This window comes from Gopherus evgoodei, unplaced genomic scaffold (genome assembly GCF_007399415.2).
Source record: "Gopherus evgoodei ecotype Sinaloan lineage unplaced genomic scaffold, rGopEvg1_v1.p scaffold_67_arrow_ctg1, whole genome shotgun sequence".
Taxonomy (NCBI): domain Eukaryota; kingdom Metazoa; phylum Chordata; order Testudines; family Testudinidae; genus Gopherus; species Gopherus evgoodei.
In genome coordinates, this window is record NW_022060088.1 from 250,209 (window position 1) to 263,897 (window position 13,689).

A 13,689-nucleotide genomic window follows, 5' to 3' on the forward strand; every position below is an offset into this window, starting at 1 on the left:
TATGAATGATCAGTTAGCTAATACTGGACTGTGGATCTCACCACTTTTAGAATTAAATGCAAAACTAAGTTTAGCTTTACTTCAATATTTTTTTTGTACTCAAAATAAGAACCCACCCTTAATCAAAAGAAGCACCTTGCTCTGATCTTTAAAGGGTGGGGGGAGATAGAATTTAAATTTAAAATAAATTGTAGGTGTTCAGCTCTGTAGGTGATGATCATGGCCTAAGAAACCCGGTAGATAGCTAATTGTTTACAGCAATGTACAAGCTCTGTTGCTGAAACAGGAAGAAACTGTGCTGTAAGGCTTAGAAGGTTTAGCACAAATGCAGTGGACCTTGTAAGTGTTGAGGAGTTTACAGAATGTGTGTGTAGCACCAGGACTCTGTTAGAGGCACTTGAAGGATGAAGGGGCAAAATTCCTTTGTTCAAGTTTGTTAGCTGAAAAAGCCAACTAGTGTCAATGTGCAAAGCATGGGTGTGAGCTGTACAGGGAAATAGTCCACCTTGGAAATTCCGTCTGATTAGATGATTATTTCCAAATGAAGAAGCTGACAAGATCCACTGAGGAAGCTGGTGGACACTCTTATCTGATCTGTATGTGTGGACTTCTATGTTCTCAGGGAGTCCCACTCTTGTCAATGAGACTGTGCAAGAGAGAAGGTCCTTCTCCTTTGCAAATCTCTTTGCAGCACCCAGGACCATACAGAGCAAAGCCCCTGTTCTCCAAATACTTAAACATGTGCTTACTTCTTGGCACAAAAGGAAAACGTGCATAAATATTTGCAGGACAGAGCTAAAAGAGGAGGCTGAACGACATACCATCTGTTTACCCTGTTTTTCTTATTCCTATATTGCTCATTTATTTTATTAGCGTTTGCCTTTTAGCTGTTTGTTTCATACCCAGTTTAGGTCAGGTTTTGACAGTTTCAGCACTTTCCTAACATTTTCATTTATAGATTTGTACCCTTTCTGGCTTTGTAGCTCATTTCTAACTCTAACCCTACCTCCTTTTCATGTTTTTAAATCTCTGCGGTATTTTCTCTTTCCTTTACTATATGTAAAGCCTCATGTACCTTTTCATGTGTCAAGCACACCATATCTACAGAGGACAAGCAATCTAGTTGAGCTAACAGTAACTTTATCTCTTGGAATTTCTTGCCTTTTGAGAGTTTGGTTAAAACAACAAACTTTATTTCTTCTGTCTTTTGCAATCTTCATTTTACATTAAGGCTAGTTTGGTGTATTTACTTCTCTTCTTAACGAGCTCTTAAATCCTAATCCTAGAATCCTTGCATCCACCCCTTACGTGCACACTGGAGGGGGGGCAGGAGCGGCGGGCAGCGCACGGAAGAGGCACGTGGCCACCACGTTATCGAAGCGGGGTAGGCGGGACACGCAGACTCTGAGCAGCCAGCCTCGTTCTGGGGACTCGCTCCAGGGTGGCCAGGGCGCTCCCTGGCGGGGGCGCTAAGTAGAGGTGGTAGGGCAGAGTCTGTTGCGCAGCAGCGAATTGGACACGACCCCGGGCGCTCCGAGGATCCGGCTCCCGCAGACATGGACTAATCGTCGGGGCCAGCAAGTGATTCGCAGCCGGCTTCTGCACGCGTCCCTGCTGCTGAGGCGCCCGCCTGCCCCCTGCAGCCAGGCCGCTTGCAAATGGCTTCGTCTCCGAGGCAGACTTTCAGCGCTGCCCGCTGTGCCAGGAGCTGTACGGCCCGACTCGCCGCCTGCGGGTCCTGCCCTGCCTGCACGCCGTCTGCTGCCAGCGCCTGGAGGCGCAGCGCCTGCCCGCGGCCGCCTTCTCCGCGCCCGATCGGCGTTGGTCCCTCTGCGAGCAGAAGGCGACGCTCTCCGAGCCCTGGGGCATGGACGCGCTGCCCTCCTCCAGCTTCCTCCTCAGCAGCATGCAGGACGCGGTGGGGGCCGCCGCGGAGGAGCAGCACCACAGCGCCCGGGGCCCCGCTCCCCTCCCGCGCCAGCAGCGGCACCGCTGATCCAGCAGCGCCTCGGCCCCCGCTGCCGCCTCTGCGGCCGCCCCGGCCCCGCTGCTGCTCCGGGAGCCGCACAGCCGGCAGGGGGAGCCCCCGTGCAGCTCCTGGAACAGGCGCAACGCTGCCAGCTCCCGCTGCCTGGACTGGCCGGAGCTCCTGGGCGACAGCCTCACCATGGACCACTTCATCGAGCGCTTCGGCCGGGCGCCCCACCCCTAGCCGGTCGCCCAGCCCGCCCGGGCCCCCGCCGCCGCCGCCGCCGAGCCCTACGGAAACTTCGCCGCCTTCTTCACCGACCGGGCCAGGTACTGCCAGCACCACGGTGACGAGGTGAGCCCTGCCGGCGCCTTGGGCAACTCGGGGCTGCCTCTTCGTTCCCGGACCCCTCCTGCCCTCCTACTCTCGGGGAGCTGCCTTCGGACCTCCCCCCGCCGGCTGCCCGCTCGCCCTTCTCCCCGCTGGGTGCCCATGCGGGACCCCTCCGTCTGCACCCGGCCAGGGCTCGCCCCAGCCGGCGGGTCCCCTCTCCTCTCCCTTAGGTTGGCGATCGCCGTTAGCCCTTTGAAATACCCCGGGGCGGATTTCCCATCAGAATCAGGAGTGGAAGAGCAAAGTGTCTCTTGTGTAACGCTGGCTACGGCAAACTCCGAGAGCATATTTGCGTTCAGAACCAGCAGTTCGGGATGGGCCTGAAAGCCGGGTGAGCCTTAGGTTTCTGGGGAAGAACTTGTGTCCTGGTTGACAGGGAGAATTTCTGGTTTGCTTTCGACTGTCCTGTTCGGGAGGTTCCCGTCTCAACTGCCCCCTCCTGCCTTAAGCAAAGGCAGGCTAGAGAGGAGATCTAACCCTTCTACTTCCATTTGTTGTCAGTTGTTTCTCGTCCCCATGAGGGTGGTTTGATTTCTGTAAGAGCGCTAGCTATAAACTTTTACAGTCTCATTGGCGCTGAACCACTAAAAGACCCACCAATGTTCTCAACAGTTCACTTGGGATTGTAAAGTTTTCCATTTCAGAGGAAGAAGTATTGACTTTAGAGATCTAACATCTATTTTTGCTAACCTAAAAGTAGGTGAAAAGTTGTCATGGGGTCCATTGCTTCCTTAAAAAGATGGTGGTGCATTTTTTAAAATTTTTGCGTTTGTGGTGGGGAAATTAGTACACATAAACAAAGAGTGTGATTGTGAATCTGCCTTCTGGTCAGACCTGTGAGATGGGAAATGTGTATTGCTTTTTTAAAAAAAAATGCAGTGTTGTTGTAGCCCTGTGGGTCCCAGGATATTAGAGACAGAAGGTGAGAGAGAGTTTTTATTGGGCCAACTTCTGCTGGTATCTCTCACTCTCCTTGTCTCATTTACTTTTTTGTGGAGGAGAGGGGTGGTTGGGGAGGGGGTAGGGAACATATGCTTTCCACAGCACACACTGCTTTTATAGGCTTAAATAGTTTGGGTAACAGATTCCCCTAAAACTTGAAAGCACATATAGTGAAATTAGAAACAGTCTTAAAGGGTCCCTGAATCTCAAGTTTATAGCTGATCAGAATTTTGGAATACATGGTAAGCTGGTTTGAAGGGATGAGGTATCATACACTTTTTTCCATTGTTTTTTTTTCATATCTAAATACTCCGAATGGAATGACAGTAAATTGATAACTGATGTCCCAGTGATGAGATGATATGTGCAGTTATATGTTGTTTAGGATATCTGACTTGGTCTTGGATCTCTTTTACAAATCCTTTTTCCCAGAGGAGAATATCTTAATGTCTGCTCTGGGAGTAAGATGCTCTGTGATACAGTAAAACCCAATAATAGTTATTTGACATGAGGTGCTTGTTATACCTTTTTTCTTTTTAAGAAAGCTCTGTTTTTTAAGAATCCGATTGGTTTTTTTTTGGTGTCCTAAAAACCCAAGGTGGTTGGTCTGTGTTCATTTTGTTTATTCTCAAACCTCCCCAGGAAAGGAGATGTAGGGCTGTGGGGGGGGGGGGAAAGATATTAGGGGGAGTGATAGGGCTCCAAGTGGTCCTTCCTAAATGTTTGTTTGAATCACTAGTTGGTGGCATCGTTTACCTAATCTAAGATACAAGGGAGAATTTGCGCCTTGGGGAATGTGACGTTATTGATATAAACTGGGACCATATAGAACATGGTTTGCAACCAAGGTCCTGTAATGGCACCAAATCCTATGTAAAGGAGGTCATATAAGGTGTCTAAGACCAGGGTATGGGTCACTGATTATGATTATGTTGTCCGTATGTCTGTATCATTTTGTAGTTGAAGTTATGAATATTGGCTGTATACTGTCTATATTTCAAACTTGTGCTGTGTTACTGGGAAAGATCCCAGACAAGTGGGTGTTAGCTCTGCTTAGCCTGCTTGATGGCCCATTAAGGACCATCAGCTACACAACTGACCCGTTGAGAGGAGGCAGATATGCCTTGTGACTCAGCAGGGTGTGCAGAAACTGGCCCATGTGACTGCAAACTCCATTTTGCTGTAATTTTCCACAGTAAGAACAAAGAAGTGTTCTTACACCTGGAAGTGCCTATATAAGGCTGATGCCTCATGTCCATCTTGTCTTCAGTATTGCTTCTTACCTCTGGAGGGACTTTGCTACAAGCTGAAGCTCTACACAAGGGACTGATGACCCATCCCAGCGGGGGATGTTCTCCAGAGACTTGATTTGAACCTGCAGTTTACTCCATCACTGCTACAAGCCTGAACTAAGAACTTTGCCATTACTGTATGTAATTGATTCCATTTAACCAATTCTAGCTCTCATCTCTATCTTTTTCCATTTATGAATAAACCTTTAGATTTTAGATTCTAAAGGATTGGCAACAGCGTGATTTGTGGGTAAGATCTGATGTGTATATTGACCTGGGTCTGGGGCTTGGTCCTTTGGGATCGAGAGAACCTTTTTCTTTTACTGGGGTGTTGGTTTTCATAACCATTCATCCCCAGGACGAGTGGGACTGGTAGTGATACTGGGAGACTGGAGTGTGCAAGGAAATTGCTTGTGTGACTTGTGGTTAGCCAGTGGGGTGAAACCGAAGTCCTTTTTGTCTGGCTGGTTTGGTTTGCCTTAGAGGTGGAAAAACCCCAGCCTTGGGCTGTGACTGCCCTGTTTGAGCAATTGTTCCTGAATTGGCACTCTCAGTTGGGTCCCACCAGAACCGCATCGTCACAGTGGCGTAGTCGTGCTAGACTCCATAGAACCAGGTCAATTAAGCTTTGGGTCAGAACCCCACGCTATCCAAATCTGAAATTTCGGATGGAGAGTTTGGTTGGTTGAAGAGCAGTTGCAATGGATGAGCAAAGGGCATATGAGGGTCTTGACAAAAAAGCCCTGGAAGATTTGTGTTCAGAAAAGAGAATAAGCATTAGAAAGAAAGCTACAAATCAAGAACTGGGAGATCTGTTAATGGCCAGTGATCAGGAGGCAGGAGCACAGCCCTTACCTGATACTACAGAAATGGCAGAAGCAATTAGAATGAAAGAGGCAGCAAATAAACTGCAATTCGAGCATGAACAGAAACTAGCAGACCTGCGATTGTTGGAAAGGCAGAAAATAGCTGAATTAGAAGACAAAGCTCGTAAGGGGATTCTGGAATTACTGGCTGCTATGGAGAGAGCTCGACAGAGGCAACAGGAGACTCACAAGATGGAACAGGAGACTCACAAGATGCAACAAGAAACTGCCAGACTTCAGCTCCAAGTCAAAGAAGCAAGGGAAGAACAGCAGAAACTGTATCCTCTTAACAATCCAGTTTATAACTATGTTGATGTGTGGTATTACTCTGGGCAGTTTTCTGTGTGTAACCAATTTTGCTATGGCCAGGGAGTGGGGGAGTCTAACCTGGTGGGTAATAGCTGTTTGTCTGTCCAAGAAAGCAGTGTGTCTGTGAATGAAGTTTCTGAATGTCTGTCTAATGTCTCAGAAATGAATCTGGAGTTGGATCAAGAGCAAAAAGATCTCATTAGGGAGGAAAATGTTTCTGAGGAGCAAATTCAAATAAATGGTCAGGTGGAAGCCCTAACTGAGGAAGGAAAGGGTAGATTTGTAATGGGTAATGGATTGGTGGCTAGTGCAGCTTCTAAAAGTAAACCTGAAATGGGTAACTATGATTTGCTGGAAGTAGCTCCGTGTAGTGAAAAAAGCAGCAGCTTACCTGTTGGAAATGGCAATGTGCCTGGTAGGAAATTTTGGAGGAGCCTAGGCAGCCTTGTGAGCCAAGGGCTTTGTCTAGTCAGCAGTGTGGAAAGACAAGGATAGTGGAAAATGAGTGTCCCTATCCCTTATCTGTTTCCTGTGCAGAGATATGTGACAGTGAAGGAATTGTGCCTGTGTCTGTCAGGGGTATTGACTTGCCTATGGAGGAAGCTACCCCGGTCTCCAAGCAGTTGTCTGTGAACAGCCCTGTGTGCTGGGACAAGGGAAATGAAATCCCAAGCTGTGTGTCTGGTAAAGGAGAATGTGTGTCTGGCTCTTCTTTGTCTGTGGAGCAGACAGAAGGTGCCTTTCAGCCTGTGATGGTTGAGAATAGTTCAGTTGTCTCAGAGTTGGTTGTAAATACAGCTAAAGCCCAGGAAGGGAATGGTCCTAAGTTTGTGTCTGCTGGGAAGAATGGCACTGTTAACTAGGTTGCATCCAGTTAGTGTCTTAGCAAAATCCCAGAGATCAGATAATTCTGGTGCTTGTAGTTTGCCAGTTGCTAATGTGTGGTTGGAAAAGGGTGTAGCAATTCTGTCTAATCAGGGTGATACCCTAGCCAGGACACAAGGAGAGCAAAAAGGTGATTTAATTGTGTTACCTACTGACAGTTGGACAACTTGTAGCAAAAAGGAAAAGATTCCTGAACTTGTTCATGGCCAAGGGAAGAAAAATGCTTCTAACCTGTTATCTAGAAAGTCTGTAAGTTTGCCTGAAAGGGAGTTGTGTAAAAATCTGCCTGGTGGGCCAGAGGTGATTCTAAATGTAAATGAGACCCAGAAAGAGTCTGTGGTTGCTCAGGAAAGTGTTCCTTTAGAGCAAGCCCTAGGTGAAGAGGATAAGGGCAGAATTTCTGAGAGGGGTGAATTGCTGCTTAGAAAAGCTCCTAGGAAAAGATATTCTCAGGGTAATCTGTGCAAGCAGTTTGCTGCAACTGAAGGGTGTAAAAGTGATTTAATCAATGAAGTTTCAGTTCCTAACAGCCAAAAATTTTCTGTAGTGAATGGATCCACTGACTTTCCTTTTGAAAAATCCAGTGTGGATAGCTTTGAGACGGTCTCAGATGGAATAAAAGTTGTTAAGGAATTTAAACAGCCCTATGACCAAGTGCCTGGGTTTGGCCAGCTTGTTGGGAAGACAATGGTGTTGGAACAGGAATGTCTCCATGCCAATTCTGTAAGTCAGCAGCCTGTGCTTCAGGATCTGAGAACAGATTGGGTTACTGGTGTTTCGAAGCAAAATAGTTTTATCGATAAAGGCTTGAGAATGCAGGGAAGAGCAAGCAAACTCTCACTCTTAGACCCTTTGAATTTGTGTAGTATCTCTATAAGACAGAGTCCAGCCTTGGAATTGGTAGCAGCTAAGAAATTAAAAGCTAGTGTTTGTGTTAATGCAAATTACCTGGCTGGAAGGGAGAAAAAAGACTTGCTAATAGCTGTTAGCACAGAGAACCCACCCCATCAGCCAGTAAATGTGGTTAAGCAAGAGGAATCAGGGAAAACTGAATTTTGCAAAGAGAAGCCAAAAGTTAACTCTAAAATTCCCAAACTCCAAGGGTATTGAGCCAAAGGTGTGGCATAACAAACATAATTGTAAATGGACACTTGCAATGAATTTTTTGTTATTGCTAATGGTGATTTTTGTAACTAATGTGTTGCTATTACCAAGAATTGTAAGATGTACCATGTGCCCAATCCTTTGGAAAGTCCCTTGAACGTGTTGAAAACAGTACATGAGAACACACTTTATAGTAAAAGGCCTTGCTATACTAATGTTTCACAGTTAATGCCTGTAAACAGTATTGAAACTTTTCACAGGGGAAAAGACATTCCAGACCTGATGTGCACTAGGAAAGGGGAAACTGAGGCACACTACCATATTGATTGCATTGCTAAATGCCAAGATTCCTACACTGTAAATAACATTAATATCTATGTTGATTTAATGTTAATTGGGTTCCAAATATTTGCCAGAGTGTGTATGAATAAAGTAGCTATGTTCTTTAGCTCTTGGCAAGATCACATGAGACATACAGGAATCCTGCTGCAAAAGAAAATCCAATCCACTATTGTTCTAACCAAGTTTTACCTTAAGTTTGTAAAGAAATTCAATCATGTTATTAAACATAAGTTTGGTAAAGCATTTCTGTTATACATTAATATAGCTTCAAACCCAGGACAAGCTGTAATAAGACAGAACCCAGGACGGGGAGCTCTTGGGATGCAGTCAGTGATGTCTGTGTCATCCCTTCCTGCATCAATTTTGCGTTGGGGGTGTGACATTATTGATATAAACTGGGACCATATAGAGCATGGTTTGCAACCAAGGTCCTGTAGTGGCACCAAATCCTATGTAAAGGGGGTCACATAAGGTGTCTAAGACCAGGGTATGGGTCACTGATTATGATTATGCTGTCTGTATGTCTGTATCATTTTGTAGTTGAAGTTATGAATATTGGCTGTATACTGTCTTGTCATGGTATAATTCCCCACTCTGAACCTTAGCGTCCAAAAGATGGGGTACCAGCATGAATTCCTCTAAGCTCAATTACCAGCTTAGAACCTGTAGCGCTGCCACCAACCAGGAATTCCAGTGCCTGGTACACTCCGGTCCCCATAAAAGCCTGCCCAGGGACCCCCAAGACCCAGATCCTCTGGATCTTAACACAAGGAAAGTAAACCCTTTCCCCGACCGTTGCCTCTCCCAGGCTTCCCCTCCCTGGGTTACCCTGGAAGATCACTGTGTGATTCAAACTCCTTGAATCACAAAACAAAGAGGACAATTCACCTTCCTCCCTCCTTCTCTTTCCCCCTCCCAGACTCTTCCTGAGATAAAGTAATCCTGGCACAGAGAGAAATCAGCCTCTCTCTCCCTCTTCTCTCCTTTCTCCCCACCAATTCCCTGGTGAATCCAGATCCAGTCCCCTGGGGTCTCACCAGAATAAAAAAAACAATCAGGTTCTTAAACAAGAAAAGCTTTTAATTAAAGAGAAAAAAAACAGTAAAAATTATCTTTGTAAATTTAAAATGTAATAGGTACAGGGTCTTTCAGCTATAGACACGGGAATACTCTCCCAGCCTAAGTATACAAGTACAAATTAAAATCTTTTCAGCAAAATACCAATTTGAACTCCCTTTCAGTCAAATGCACATTTGAACTCCTTCCAACCAAATACACATTTGCAAATAAAGAAAATAAACATAAGCCTAACTCGCTTTATCTACCTTGTACTCACTATTCTGGATCTATAAGAAACTGTATCAGGGAAATTGGAGAGAAGCCTGGTTGCACATCTGATCCCTCTGAGCCCCCAGAGTGAACAACAACCAAAACTAACAGCACAGCACAAAAACTTCCCTCCCTCAAGATTTGAAAGTATCCTGTCTCCTGATTGGTCCTCTGGTCAGGTGACAGCCAGGCTTACTGAACTTATTAACCCTTTATAGACAAAGAGATATAAAGTACTTCTGTGCTATTAACTTTTCTTATCTGTTTATGATACGTCTATATTTCAAACTTGTGCTGTGTTACTGGGAAAGATCCCAGACAAGTGGGTGTTAGCTCTGCTTAGCCTGCTTGATGGCCCATTAAGGACCATCAGCTACACAATCGACCCATTGAGAGGAGGCAGATACGCCTTGTGACTCAGCAGGGTGTGCAGAAACTGGCCCATGTGACTGCAAACTCCATTTTGCTGTAATTTTCCACAGTAAGAACAAAGAAGTGTTCTTACACCTGGAAGTGCCTATATAAGGCTGATGCCTCATGTCCATCTTGTCTTCAGTATTGCGTCTTACCTCTGGAGGGACTTTGCTACAAGCTGAAGCTCTACACAAGGGACTGATGACCCATCCCAGCGGGGGATATTCTCCAGAGACTTGATTTGAACCTGCAGTTTACTCCATCACTGCTACAAGCCTTAACTAAGAACTTTGCCATTACTGTATGTAATTGATTCCATTTAACCAATTCTAGCTCTCATCTCTATCTTTTTCCATTTATGAATAAACCTTTAGATTTTAGATTCTAAAGGATTGGCAACAGCGTGATTTGTGGGTAAGATCTGATGTGTATATTGACCTGGGTCTGGGGCTTGGTCCTTTGGGATCGAGAGAACCTTTTTCTTTTACTGGGGTGTTGGTTTTCATAACCATTCATCCCCAGGACGAGTGGGACTGGTGGTGATACTGGGAGACTGGAGTGTGTAAGGAAATTGCTTGTGTGACTTGTGGTTAGCCAGTGAGGTGAAACCGAAGTCCTTTTTGTTTGGCTGGTTTGGTTTGCCTTAGAGGTGGAAAAACCCCAGCCTTGGGCTGTAATTGCCCTGTTTGAGCAATTGGTCCTGAATTGGCACTCTCAGTTGGGTCCCACCAGAACCGCATCATCACAGGAAAGTTTTAACCTAAGCTGGTAGAAATCAGTCTAGGGGATCTTTTGTATGGGTCCCCACATCTGTACCCCAGAGTTGAGAGTGGGGAAGGAACCCTGACACTGGTATTTAAAGAAGATTGGAATGTAGCTCACAATTGGACAGTTTCTTCTATACTGTCAATAAGGTAAACTAATCACCCGAATAAATCATCTCCACCAAGCTCAGCACCTTCTCATGTTTTACGTGCAAATAATATATTTTAAAAATAAATATAGTTTGAAGGTTGCTCCATTGAGAAGGTTACGGTCCTACAGACCCACCTTTACCACTTGTTTATGACTTAACAGTGGCACTAACTGCCAAATATCCCACAAGTGTAAACTTTCAGGGCCATATTCTCTCTCTTCCCCTCCCCAGATATATAGAATCATAAAATGTAGGGCCAGACTGGACTTCAAGAGATCATCAAGTCTGGCCCCTGTGCAGAGACAGGACCAAGTAAACCTAAACCATCTCTGACAAATGTTTGTCCAACTGGTTTTTAAAAGCCTCCAATGATGGAGATTCTACAGCTTCCCTTTGTAAGCCTGTTCCAGAACCTAAGTATCCTTATAGTTAAAGTTTTTCCTAATATCTAACTTAAATTTCCCTTGCTGCAGATTAAGCCTGTTACTTCTCATCTTACCTTCAGTGGACATGGACACCAATTGATCATCATCCTCTTTGTAACAGTCCTTAACATATTTAAAGACTGGTATCAGGTTCCCTCTGTCATCTTTTCTCAAGACTAAACGTGCCCAGTTTTGTAACCTTTTCTCCTAGGCCAGGTTTTCTGAACTTTTCATAATTGTTATTGTTCTCCTCTGGACAATCCAATTTGTCCACATCTTTCCTAAAGTGTGGCGCCCAGAACTGGATGCAGTACTCCAGCTGAGGCCTCACCTATGCTGAGTAGAATTAACAATTCCCTCCCATGTCTTACATACAGTATTGTGGTTAGTGCACTTTAAAATTAGATTTAGCCTTTTTTGCAGCTTCATGTTGTTAACTCATTCAATTTGTGATCCACTGTATGCCCTAGATCCTTTTCAGCAGTACTACTGCCTAACCAATTATTTCCCATTTTATAGTTGTACATTTGATTTTCGCCCTCTTCCTGAGTGTAGTACTTTAACAGTGGAGAATATTTAAAAAGAAAATAACTTATTCCTTAACTATCTTTAGAACAGAACAGCCTAGTAATAATTACAAAACCAAACAGTAAATTCAGTAAAAATAGTTCATGTGATCCCTAATTATTATTATGATTATTTTTCTTTAATTTAGGAAGAAAGGGATATCTTTATCTCCAATTTTCCTTCTCTACACTACCCGCTCCAAACAAGATGGCTGTTTATTTCTGAGGCTATATTCACAAAATATTTGTTCTTAAATTGAGCAATTGTGGATGAATGGGCAGCGGTTGATAATGCTACCATGGCTTAGAGGTCATTCCAAAATCCCATCCGTTAAATTACAACGTGGCAATCTGCCCCTGCCGTTCATTATCTGTGTATCTTCAAGTGGGGCAAAAATGAAGTTTCAAAGATGGGGAAAAACCCAATCTTATGCTTCCTGCCCTTATGGTTTTTAAAAACAAGAAAATAACAATATAAGTGGAAGGCACCCCGAAATGTGACACCCAGAAAGAGAACTTTTTGCGAAGCAGCTCATATGTTTGGTTTTGGGGGATGTGGTTGAGTGGGGGAGAACTTGAAATCTTTTGAAACTTGTCTGAGGCAAACATAAAACATAATTCTGTTCTTAAAAATGAGATAAAATGAATACATTTTGTCATGATAGAATGCTTTTCTGTAATGGAAGATGAACTTTTTATCCTTCTACAGATTGTGTTTATACTAATCCAAGATTAGTCATAGTTTTTAAAAATGTATATGATGTCCATTAATCATGATCCAAACCAGGTCTGCACAACATAAGGCCCGTGGGCCGCATGCGGCCTGCGAAGGCTAACTGTGCGGCCCGCGGCCGGGAATCAAAGGGCTCTGGGCTGCCTGCAGCCACAGGGAACCCAGAACCCTTTAAATTCCAGTCGCGGCCACGATTCCAAGGGTTCTGGGCTGCCCGCAGCCGTGGGAAGCCCAGAGCACTTTAAATCTCAGCCGCGGCCAGGATTCAAAAGGTTCTGCATGGCCCGCAGCCGCGGGAAGCCCAGAGCTCTTTAAATCTCAGCCACGGCCGGGATTCAAAAGGCTCTGAGTTGCTCGCGGCAGCGGGGAGCTCAGAGCTCTTTAAATCTCAGCTGTGGCCAGGATTCATAGGGCTCTGGGCTGCCGCAGCAGACGGGAGCCCAGAGCCCTTTAAATCCCAGCCGCCAGGGCTGGCTTTAGGCCAATTCAACCAATTCCCCTGAATCGGGCTGCCCCTAAGAGGGCTCCATGCGCAAGCCCCAGTATGGTGTACTGGCAAAAGCCAGTGCGCTGTACTGGGGTGGCCCAGCTTCCCCAGGGGGCAATTTAAAAGGCCTGGGGCTCCCAGCAGGGGCTGGAGTGCCAGGCCCTTTAAATTGCCACCAGAGCACCTCTGCTGGAGCCCTGGGGTAGAGATGCGGGGCTCTAGGGGCTATTGAAAAAGTCCAGGGTTCCCATCACTTCTACCGCCCTGGCCCTTTAAATAGCCGCTGGAGCCTCACCACTTCCTCAGGGCTCCCGCGGCTATTTACAGGGCTGGGGCAGTGGAAGCATGGGAGCCCCGGGCCATTTAAATAGCCCCCAAGCCCCAGGCTGCAGCTGCTACCCTGGTGGGGGAGGGAGGAGGAGAGGGCACTCACCATACAGGATGGGCTGTACCCCCTGTATCTGCACTCCCTGCCTGCATCAGCCCTGCACCCCCGTCCTGCCTGCAGCCAGCCTGTCTCCAGCCAACCCTGCAACCCCTGCCCGCACCAGCCCCGCACCTCCTGCCCTGCCTGCACCAGTTCCTATCTGCAGCCAGCCCTGCACCCGCTGCCCGCAGCCATCCCGTCTCCAGCCAGCCCCGCACCCCCTGCCTTGCCTACAGCCCTGCACAAATCCCTGTCTCCAGCCAGCCCTGTACCCCCTGCCCTGTCTCCAT

General features: G+C 46.1%; 1 pseudogene; it reads left to right on the forward strand.

Annotated features, from left to right (window-relative positions):
* LOC115643683 overlaps positions 1 to 13,689 on the forward strand; it is a 38,055-nt pseudogene that overhangs the window by 527 nt on the left and 23,839 nt on the right.